Source organism: Periophthalmus magnuspinnatus, chromosome 19 (genome assembly GCF_009829125.3).
Source record: "Periophthalmus magnuspinnatus isolate fPerMag1 chromosome 19, fPerMag1.2.pri, whole genome shotgun sequence".
In the NCBI taxonomy this organism is placed as follows: Eukaryota; Metazoa; Chordata; class Actinopteri; order Gobiiformes; family Gobiidae; genus Periophthalmus; species Periophthalmus magnuspinnatus.
This window is the reverse complement of record NC_047144.1, coordinates 15,698,158-15,708,633: the sequence shown is the minus strand read 5'-3', so window position 1 is coordinate 15,708,633 and position 10,476 is coordinate 15,698,158.

Below are 10,476 nucleotides of genomic sequence, written 5' to 3'. Positions count from 1 at the left end.
AACAGCAACAAATGCAGCCACAATATAAATAACATTTCCTTTCAAGATATTTTTTAAGGCATCATACTCTTCTTTTAGATCTTTTAGCATTTTAGCGACATTTGCTGAGTTTGACGGACACAAGCTTTTGGTTATATTTCTAGCTTCGTCTATAATCTCTTTTACCATTTCATTCTTTAATTTCTTAATCATAGTCTCTATTTTTGTTTCTTGTGTGGATTTTGATTCAGAAACTGCTCCAATTGTCAGCGTAACCTTTTTCATAAGAGTGCCAATTTGACTTTTTATCATTTGGACGTCAAACAGACTATTTTCACTAGCATTTTGGTATGTCACATTGAGGTGCTTGCTATTTTCGACCGTTGTATTTACATTTCTTATTGTATTATTTTCACAAATATTGTCGATATTACGTAGTTCCTTACTACCAAAAGGATATGAGATGCAAACACAGCCAATATTAGAACGAATGGGCTGATTGTACCATGTACACTGTATTTTGGTCTGGGTTACATTATCTTTTTGCTTGGGAATATTGCTAATTGAATCACAAACTTTTGAGTGGACGCCGTGTTCCGGCGAATAAGTTGCTATTTCTTGCTCTTTCCTAGTTAAGTCTACCAAGTTAATTCCATCTATTAATGCTTCTGTTTCACAGGGAATATAAATGATGCCAATCTGAATTATTGCCCCTTCATCAACTTTGCAGTAACAAGTAATTTCATGTTCATTCTGAGTAAAATTCATTTGAACAGGTTCGTTTGCTTGAGCTCTTATTATGCTAATAAATATTGTTGCTAGCATTACATATAGTTTTTTTGGGTACCACATTTTTATATAAACTTGATTAAAAAGTTTTGTTTTCTTTTTTAGTGTAAAGTTTTAACCACTAAATATATTTTTTATAAAACTTGCTTTTTTTCTCTCTTCGTGCTAAGCCATAAACACGGAAATGATTAACTTTTGTTTCTAATCACACTTTACCTGATCAAAGTCTAAACTTGCTACTTATTATTAATTCCAGTGCTTTTTTTCTCTCTTCGTGCTAAGCCATAAACACGGAAATGATAAAATTTGTTTCTAATTACACTTTACCTGATCTAAGTGTAAACTTGCTATTTATTATTAATTCCTAGTGCTTTTTTTCTCTCTTCGTGCTAAGCCATAAACACGGAAATACTTACTAATTTTATATAGTATTAAAGTTATAACAATTAATTGCACAGAATGTCCCAAGAGCACATCACATTAATTTAGCATTAAACTAATTGACAGAAATTCTATGAAAAAGGCCTCTGTCGTACCGTCTTTTTGGAGCGCTCGTTTTTGCGATGTCTTTCTCAGGCGTTCTGTGGAGGAGAAGGTTCGCCCTTGCGACCAGGACTCAGCATCACGTCGGGGTCACCAAAACTGTCAATTTTCCTGGACGGCGAACTGGAAGCAGGAGTCGAGAAGGCCGGGCAGTTTCACAATTCAGTCTCTTTATTCAGCAGATGCAGGCATCAATCGAATGAAACACCAACTGTCTCCTGTTTTACATCTCTACAGTGGCTCCTTATATACTAGTTAACACACGTCATAATTCCTTAATAATTAGCTAGAAATGTACAGCACACAGATTGTTATCTGGGTTCAACGAAGACAAGGTGTACAAAAACAAGCATTTTTAGCTGATCTTTCAAAGTATCATCATATATGGAGGTTCAGGGTACATATACAATCTCATGCCACGTTGGAGCACACGTAAACAGGAGTACAAAGTATGATTTACCATGTTACATGGAATAATAATCTCACAACTCCAGCAAGTTAAAAACAGAAAAATCACATGTGACATGTGAACAACTTCTAGCTGCATTTTTAAAGGTAAATCAGTTTTTTCAACATATTACATCATCTAACACGTTACTTAACAGAATTATGTCACTTGATGCAACAGAAAAAACATTTTATAAGGGCCAAATAATTTTTTTAAAAACATGCTTGACAAAACGGTTGAGATGTCACTCTATGGTAAAACTTGGCATGGGGTGACATCTCAACCATATGGTAACAGTTTGGTGAATTTATGCTAAAATCAATAAATGTTACTATTTTCGATGGAATAAAAACACTTAAGTTCATGCATTGTTGTCAATATGTTACAATTACAGTGAAATTATTTAATATGTGTGATTTTTGTAATTAGTTAACAAACTTGGAAATATTTAGCCTGGTCCTGAGCCTGCATGCAAATCTGGGCATTAAATACATCAGCACAGTCCGCTCAAACCACATGGAGCTCACCTGATAGAAGATAAAAAGCTGATGAAGAGAGGATGTGGTTCTCTTGATTACAAGTCCACGGAAGGTGTACTTGCAGTCAAATGGTATGATAACAAATGTGTCACTCTCCTCAGCGATGCCTGTGGGATCATGCCTCTTACAAGTGTCCAACGGTGGAGCAAAGATGCAAAAGCAAAGATTGCTGTCCAATGCCCATCACTCATTGCTGCCTATAATCAGCATATGGGTGGCATTGATCTTTCCGACATGCTGGTTCATCTGTACAAGACCCCAGCTAAATCACGACGCTGGTACTTCCTCCTGTTTGGATACGCCCTTGACCTGTGCATTTCCAATTCTTGGCTTGTCTACAAGAGAGACTGTGACCTACTGAAGGAAAAACCAATGCCTCTCAAAAGGTTTCGCCTGGCTGTGGCCCACAGTTTGAAACAAGTCAACAAGCCAGCACCTAGAGTTGGTCGGCCATCATCTGCTAGTCCACCACAAATGTCCTGTGAGAAGAAGCGCCTCCCCCCAAGACCCCCACAACTAGACATACGCTACGACAACTATGGACATTGGCCACTTCACGCTGACAACCGGGGACGGTGCAGCCTCTGCCCAAAGGGTGTGTCAAGATGGAAATGTGAAAAGTGCAATGTTGTCCTGTGCTTGATCAGAGAGAGGGAATGCTTTGTAGCATATCATCAAAAATAATGTGCCAAGAGTTACCAATGGTTACCATTACTGTTTGAGAGAGTTGTATCATTTTTTAATTTGTTCAATGCAAGAAAAGAAGTTCTTTGAGAAGATTTTACACAGCACAACTGAGAAGTTGGATAGGTCCTCAGGTGTCCTTTTTATTATTTTAAGAGAGGGGAAACACATAGATGCCACATATGTTTTTGAAAGTACAATTGTCACATAAGTGTTGGGAATTTTGTGCAGAAAATGGGAGTGAAGTTCGTTTGTTGGAATAAAATTTACTTGACATGAATTGTTTTCTGGTATTTTTACATTTTCTACTTTCTTCTTTGTATTTATAGGTATTAAATCATAATTTTATTGATAATATACATTTATAGTTATGTAATAGATACTTTTACCATCAAGAACCATCTCGACCATTTGGTAGAAGCACATATTTTTAAAACTGGGGGGTCTTTATATATTTTTTAAATTTATTTTTGTTATTAGTGACCCAATAACTTAAAAAGCACAAAAAAAAAAAAAAAAATCCATTGTTTTTTTCTTGGAGTGAACATTAAAGGGTTAAAGGAAAATGAGCAGCAAAAAATCCAGGAGATAAAAGATCTCCAAGATGAACTAAAATGCTGTGAAACTGAAACAGCATCCGTAAAATCGATGTACAACTCGACCGTCTTGTCCACCAAAAAGTATGAGGTTTTACGTTAATGGGCACTCCAGAATGCCAGTAGATCAGCATGTGGAGAGTATAAATGAGTTCTTAAAAGAGAAGATGAATAAGACAATAGAACACTCGGAAAAGATCCCAGAACATCAGCGACGGGAGCAGGAACAGACAGCGGCACACATTTGGAACATCAAACAGAAAGAAGCACATTTCGTAAAATCATTAGTTGAAGATATGAACATGCTAATCCTAAAGCCACAGACCCAAGTAGTCCAGACCCCATCCACCAAGAGTCCAGCGGCAAAGGCAAAGACCCCGGCCAAAAATACTCCCACTAAAACTACTCCCACTAAAAATAATAATTTTTCTTTAATTTTAGAATTATTATTTATTTCTACCACAGGCAGTGTTGTAACAACCACCCCAGATGTCCCAAATGTCTTTTAAACATATCACACGCTAGGTGTACCTTTAATATTGTAAGAATGTTTGTTTCTGTTATAAACGTCAAAGAGAACTAAGAGACTGAAACATAAAGTCTGAAGGGTTTAATGAGTTTCACACAGTTAAACTGAACAATGAAGCAATGGACTCTCCAGAAAGGATTTTATAGGCCCCTCCAATGTGTGTATGAGGAGGGTCTTTATTCTAATCCGCACGGCATCGTATGATCCACGCTGTTCTGCACAACATCTTCATGAGTTCCCACTCATTCTGTAGGTCTGTACCGTCCGGGTGGGCACGTGTCATTTACGTGTTAATAAATCAAGATAACATTTTAATGTAGTGCTGCTCTGCTAGAAAATACCTTACAATATTAAGTATACCAAAGACTTCTATGTGTACCAAACGTGGGCATTCACCAGCACACTAAGCATACCAAGCACAGGCGAACTACATGCCACTTTACACTACCACAGGCAGTGTGTTCCAAACAGAATACATGTCCTAAACGTTTGTAAGTATACCACACACTAAGTGTACCAAACACTTTTAACATTAAGTGTACGAAAGACTTCTATGTGTAAGAAACGCAGGCGTACTACATGTCAACTTTAGACTCCCACAGACAGTGTGTACCAAACGTTCTTAAGCACGTTAGGTGTAACAAGCAGCTTTAATATTAAGTGTAACAAACACTTCTATGCGTACCAACCATTACCACAGGCAGTTTGTACCAAACACACTGAACGTACCAAATGTTCTTAAGCTTACCACACGTTAGGTGTAACAAGCACCTTTAATATTAAGAGTACCAAACACTTCTATGCGTACCAAACGCGGGTGAACTACATCCTACTTTAGGCTACCACAGGTAGTGTGTATCAAACACACTAAATGTCCCCAAGCTTTTTAAAAAAAAAAAATTATTTTATATTTTCTTTCCTCTCTCCTCCTTCTCCCCCTCTCCTCCTCCACTTCGCCCCCTCTGTTCTGCTGCCCCTCTGTCTCTCTACGGGGCGCGGATGTGTCCAAAAGTGATTAACATGATGAAGCCATGAGCTGATTTAATAATGAGAGCAGACACAAAACAAGATAAATGTGACTTTAGCTTTAAGTAGCAGCTAATGCTAATGCTAATCAGTAGCATATGACAGCTTTTCAGATTTTTATGTTGTTTTTTATGTTATTACTTTCTTTGGTGGGACCTGTGGTAAATATGTAGTACTTTTATGTACATGAAGTGGCAGTTAGTGAAAAAAAATAAGAAAGGTGAAAATTATTTGATATATTTATTTACAATGAACGACCAGCTTAAAGACTACAGCATACGACAATGCTCTTAACTGTCTGCTCGGTCAACCAACAATTACATTTCGTGTCTGTAAATTTACAGACACTTTTACGAGCAATTACAGAGTTGAACATTTTAGACTTTACCTGTATCAAAATGCCTAGACAAAAGATAAAGTGGACACCTCCCTAGGGAGGTGTTCTGGGCATGTCCCACCGGAAGGAGGCCCCGGGGAAGACCCAGGACATGCTGGAGGGACTATGTCTCTTGGCTGGCCTGGGAACGCCTTGGGGTCCCACCGGAGGAGCTGGAGGACGTGTCTGGGGTGAGGGAAATTACAGAGTTAAAGGAAAATGAGCAGTGCAAAATCCAGGAGATAAAAGATCTCCAAGATGAAGTAACACGCTGTCAAACTGAAACGGCATCCGTAAAATCGATGTACAAGTCGACCGTCTCGTCTGCCAAAAAGTATGAAACTCAACTGAATATTGCCAAAAATAGGATTGTTCAATTAGAGACAACATCTAAAACCCTGCTTTCGGAACAAAGAGACAAATACATGGACATAAAGTAGCTCTCAGGTTAAAAAAGGTTGGTGACCCCTGTTCTACAGTATAGGCCAATAATATTTAACACAAATGAGGGGCCTTTAAAATGAATATTGTTCAAATGCAGATTTCTGTTGTGAAACAGTGAGTTCTTAGGTCTAATCAATAGAAATGATCAGGTTCAACATTTGTGCATTTACCTTTTGGATATTTCATAACTAAATACAACATTATCAATAGATGAACCTGTGGCCCCTCCCCCACCCGAGACTATGACATCATCGCATTCAAGAATCCAAAAACCCCCCAAAACAAAACACTGTTCTAGAACGCCCTAGATACGCCCTAGATACGCCCTAATGAAACTGTTGTGCTCCGTCTCCATAGAAACCAAAAGTGATCCTTTGAAGTTGTGATGTCATAGCAACGGAATTCTTTGAAGCTTTATGACATCACTGCCAGTCTGGCTTGCCAAGTTTGTACCTGTGTGCGAGCATTTCATTTCATCTCATTCACACGTAGAAGCATACGGCTAGCAACAAACAGCACGATAGAACGACTATTTTGAGCCTTTACGAGCAGTTAGAGAGTTGACCATTTTAGACTTTACCTATATCAAAATGCCTAGGCAAAAGATCAAGAGAGATATTTCTCAATTACCCGCCCAAAATAAGCCTGCCCCTGGCTCCATGGAATATATGGAATGGAAAATTGAACAACGGGAAGAATACCACCGCATTCGATTTAAAGAGCTGGAAAGGGTCATGCAAACAAAATACATAAAAAAAACTGAGTTAGAGGAAAATGAGCAGCGCCAAATCCAGGAGATAAAAGATCTAAGATCTGAACTAAAACGCTGTCAAACTGAAACAGCATCCGTAAAATCAATGTGCGAGGGCAAGATAGCCGGGTACGTCTTGTCCGCCAAAAAGTATGAAACGCAACTGAATATTGCCAAAAATAGGATTGTTCAATTAGAGACAGCAGAGAAAAAATCTAAAACTCTGCTTTCAGAACAAAGAGACAAATACATGGACTTGTTATCCAAACAACAGGTTGAATATGAATCAAAGGTGAAAAAACTAGAGGTTCAAATTGCCGACCTGGAAATGGATAGAAACGTTAAGCTCCAAGAAAAATCTGAGGAACTGTTGCAAATCAGAGAGTCTTTACAAAAAGACATTGACGAAAGGGATGAACTGATCGAAAAACAGAACCTTGAGATTAAAGAGCTGGAAGATATTGCAGACATGCTACGAATTGAGAAGAAGAACGTGTACATAGCCACGAAAGAGTCTTTTGAAATAGACTTTCTAATTAGAAAAGACCGTTTTGTTGAGAAAATTGCGGGTTTAAAAGAAGAATTTAACAATCTGAAGTATGACACAACAATTGAAATTAAGAATTTGAAAAAAGAGAACGCAAAACTTAAGAAAACGAATTTGGACAAAGACATTGACATCGCTAGCGAGATTAAGGAAAGGGGTAGGGTCGTAGAGGTACTGAAAAAGATGGAGACCAAGAAGGTTTTGTGCGAAGTCAAGACTGAATCTTGCAATGAAAAAATGAAAAACTTGGAAGCAGAGTTTTCGGAGTTGATTGATCACGCAGAAAATATCGAGAGGGGAAAAAAGGTACTCCAGGATAGAAATAATGAACTGAGAAAAACAAATGAGAAATTAAAGTTCAAAGTTGACTCATTCCAACCCATGCTCAAAGAAGAGAGGGAGAAATACAGACTTTTGGAGAAAAAAATGAAAGATATTGAAGTGAACTTAGAAGGCTGTAAAGTCGTTCTAGAAAATCCCAGACGTCTGAAAAAAAAAGTGGAATCAATGATTGGGTTTTACGTTAATGGGCACTCCAGAATGCCAGTAGATCAGCATGTGGAGAGTATAAACGAGTACTTAACAGAGAAGATGAATAAGACAATAGAACACTCGGAAAAGATCGCAGAACATTGGCGACGGGAGCAGGAACAGACAGCGGCACACATTTGGAACATCAAACAGAGGGACAATTGTTACCTAAATTCATTAGTTAACAATCTGAAAATGGAAAACCAAAAGCCACAGACCCAAGTAGTCCAGACCCCATCCACCAAGAGTCCAGCGGCAAAGGCAACGACCCCGGCCAAAACTACTCCCACTAAAACTACTCCCGCCAAAACTACTCCCACTAAAACTACTCCCACTAAAACTACTCCCACTAAAAATACTCCCGCCAAAACTACTCCCACTAAAAATACTCCCCCCAAAACTACTCTCACTAAAAATACTCCCGCCAAAACTACTCCCACTAAAACTACTCCCGCCAAAACTACTCCCACTAAAACTACTCCCGCCAAAACTACTCCCACTAAAAATACTCCCGCCAAAACTACTCCCACTAAAACTACTCCCGCCAAAACTACTCCCACTAAAAATACTCCCGCCAAAACTACTCCCACTAAAACTACTCCCGCCAAAACTACTCCCACTAAAAATACTCCCGCTAAAACTACTCCCACTAAAAATACTCCCCCCAAAACTACTCCCACTAAAAATACTCCCCCCAAAACTACTCCCACTAAAAATACTCCCGCCAAAAAGACTCGTTAGAGTGGAGGACTACACTCTGCCCATGACCATGTTTAATTAGTTGCTAACTTGGGCGGGGTCTGGAGAACAAAAGGAGAGAGTGAGGGGGAAGGAGGGGTGGACTTTGGAAGACTACTTTAAAAGTCCACCCTTGCAGACAGGTGTGTTTAGACACACAATGCACTAGGACTGAGTGACTCAGTCCTAGTGCATTGTGGGAAAACTCTAACCCTAGAGTTAGAGTGAGGGTTAGAGTGAGGGTTTTGTTGTTGTTTTTACATTTTAATGCACTTATGAAAAGCACTTTGGTGCTCTTCAAATAAAGTTTGATTGATTGATTGAGGGTGAGGGTGAGGGTTAGGGTGAGGGTTAGGGTGAGGGTTAGGGTGAGGGTTAGGGTGAGGGTTAGGGTGAGGGTTAGGGTGAGGGTTAGGGTGAGGGTTAGGGTGAGGGTTAGAGTGTACCTGATACTATTGACACAACAGCACCCGGCTAGCTAGATTTAGACAATGAAATGTAAAGTTTGTTGAATAAATCTGATTGTAACAGAAAAGATTATTTGCATTCATTTTTTATGACAACACCAATGTTTTTCACAGCTGTATTTAAGTATGTGTTTGCATGTTAGGCAAGAATTTTAATAAAATCTTAAATATAAATGATGTTAAAGGTACAATATGTAACTTTCTGGACTTGACACAAAAAAGGCAGTTAAAACTATACTTCAGAACATTATCCATGGAGATAAAATTGTTTTGTACCATACTGTGGAACATTATAGGCAATACAACAACATTTCCATGGAAACGTGCAGGCAGAGTCCCTCATCCAAGACAAATAAGTGTCAGGCTTGTGGAGATGCAAGCCCACTCATAGTAAGGACGCAGGCTTTTCAGAAAAATAAACAAACAAAATGACAAAAATACAAAATTATGTAACTTAACTTTAGAATAATGTAGTGTTGTATTGAAAATCTGATACTAATCGATACTAAAATTTGTATCAAAATGAGATACTCAAACAGGAATCAGTACTGAAAAAAAAAAAAATCATGTAACTGCATCAAATTATACTTTTCCTGAAAGTTTCATCCTGAGTTTTGCTAGAGCGGGCTAAGACCACATGCTATAAAGAAATACTATTATTTTGTTGTTTTTAAAATCATAATTTGGGCATCAAAATCAGTATCGAGTTTATTCCTTAGTATCGAAATCGAGTTTGAAATGTTAGTATCATGACAACACTAACCTCAACATGTGCAGTGCTTCAGATTGGAGCCGTTCCTCCCTGAGCGGAGCGCAGTCTGTTTTCATGTTTGAAGATCTGGTGACACAGCGATGGTTATCAAAGTGTGAAAATGTGGAGCATAACCCTGAACACAAACACTTGACAGAGGAGCAGGGCTGACGGTCTCCTGGCACCTGTCCAAACATCCAGACAAACTATGAGATAAACTACAAAAACTATTAAAGCCTCACTGCCCCCAGCTCCATGTGGTCTGTGGTTTTCAACAGCAGCTATCGGACTTGTCGACTACTTAAATAAAAAAATACTGCGTAAAATATGCCTGGGGGTCAGTGTCTTGTAATATAGCCACCATTTTGAGGACTTTTCGACATTCCAAATACATTTTTCAGAATTGTTAATTAGTATTGTAACAGTCCAGTCCTAACCCGTATACTTTCTGCGCAAGATTTACAGAAATAATAAAAATGTAGCCATAAAAATAGTCAGTTTTCAAGTTTTGTATTTAGCGTTTTGAAATCTCCACTGGTTTATCTTCTTGCTGGCTTCAATACTGATATGGTCCACCTCTGCAAACAACATGACATGTCTGGGATCTCATGAGTACAGTGAAATATCCTGTCATGAGTCCTGTCTGCCCTTCTGTTTCTGTGCTGTCTTCCCCCTCCCTTCTGTGTCTACGCCTGGAGCTGGGCGGAGACTCCAGTGCCACCTCCTCACACCTGCACT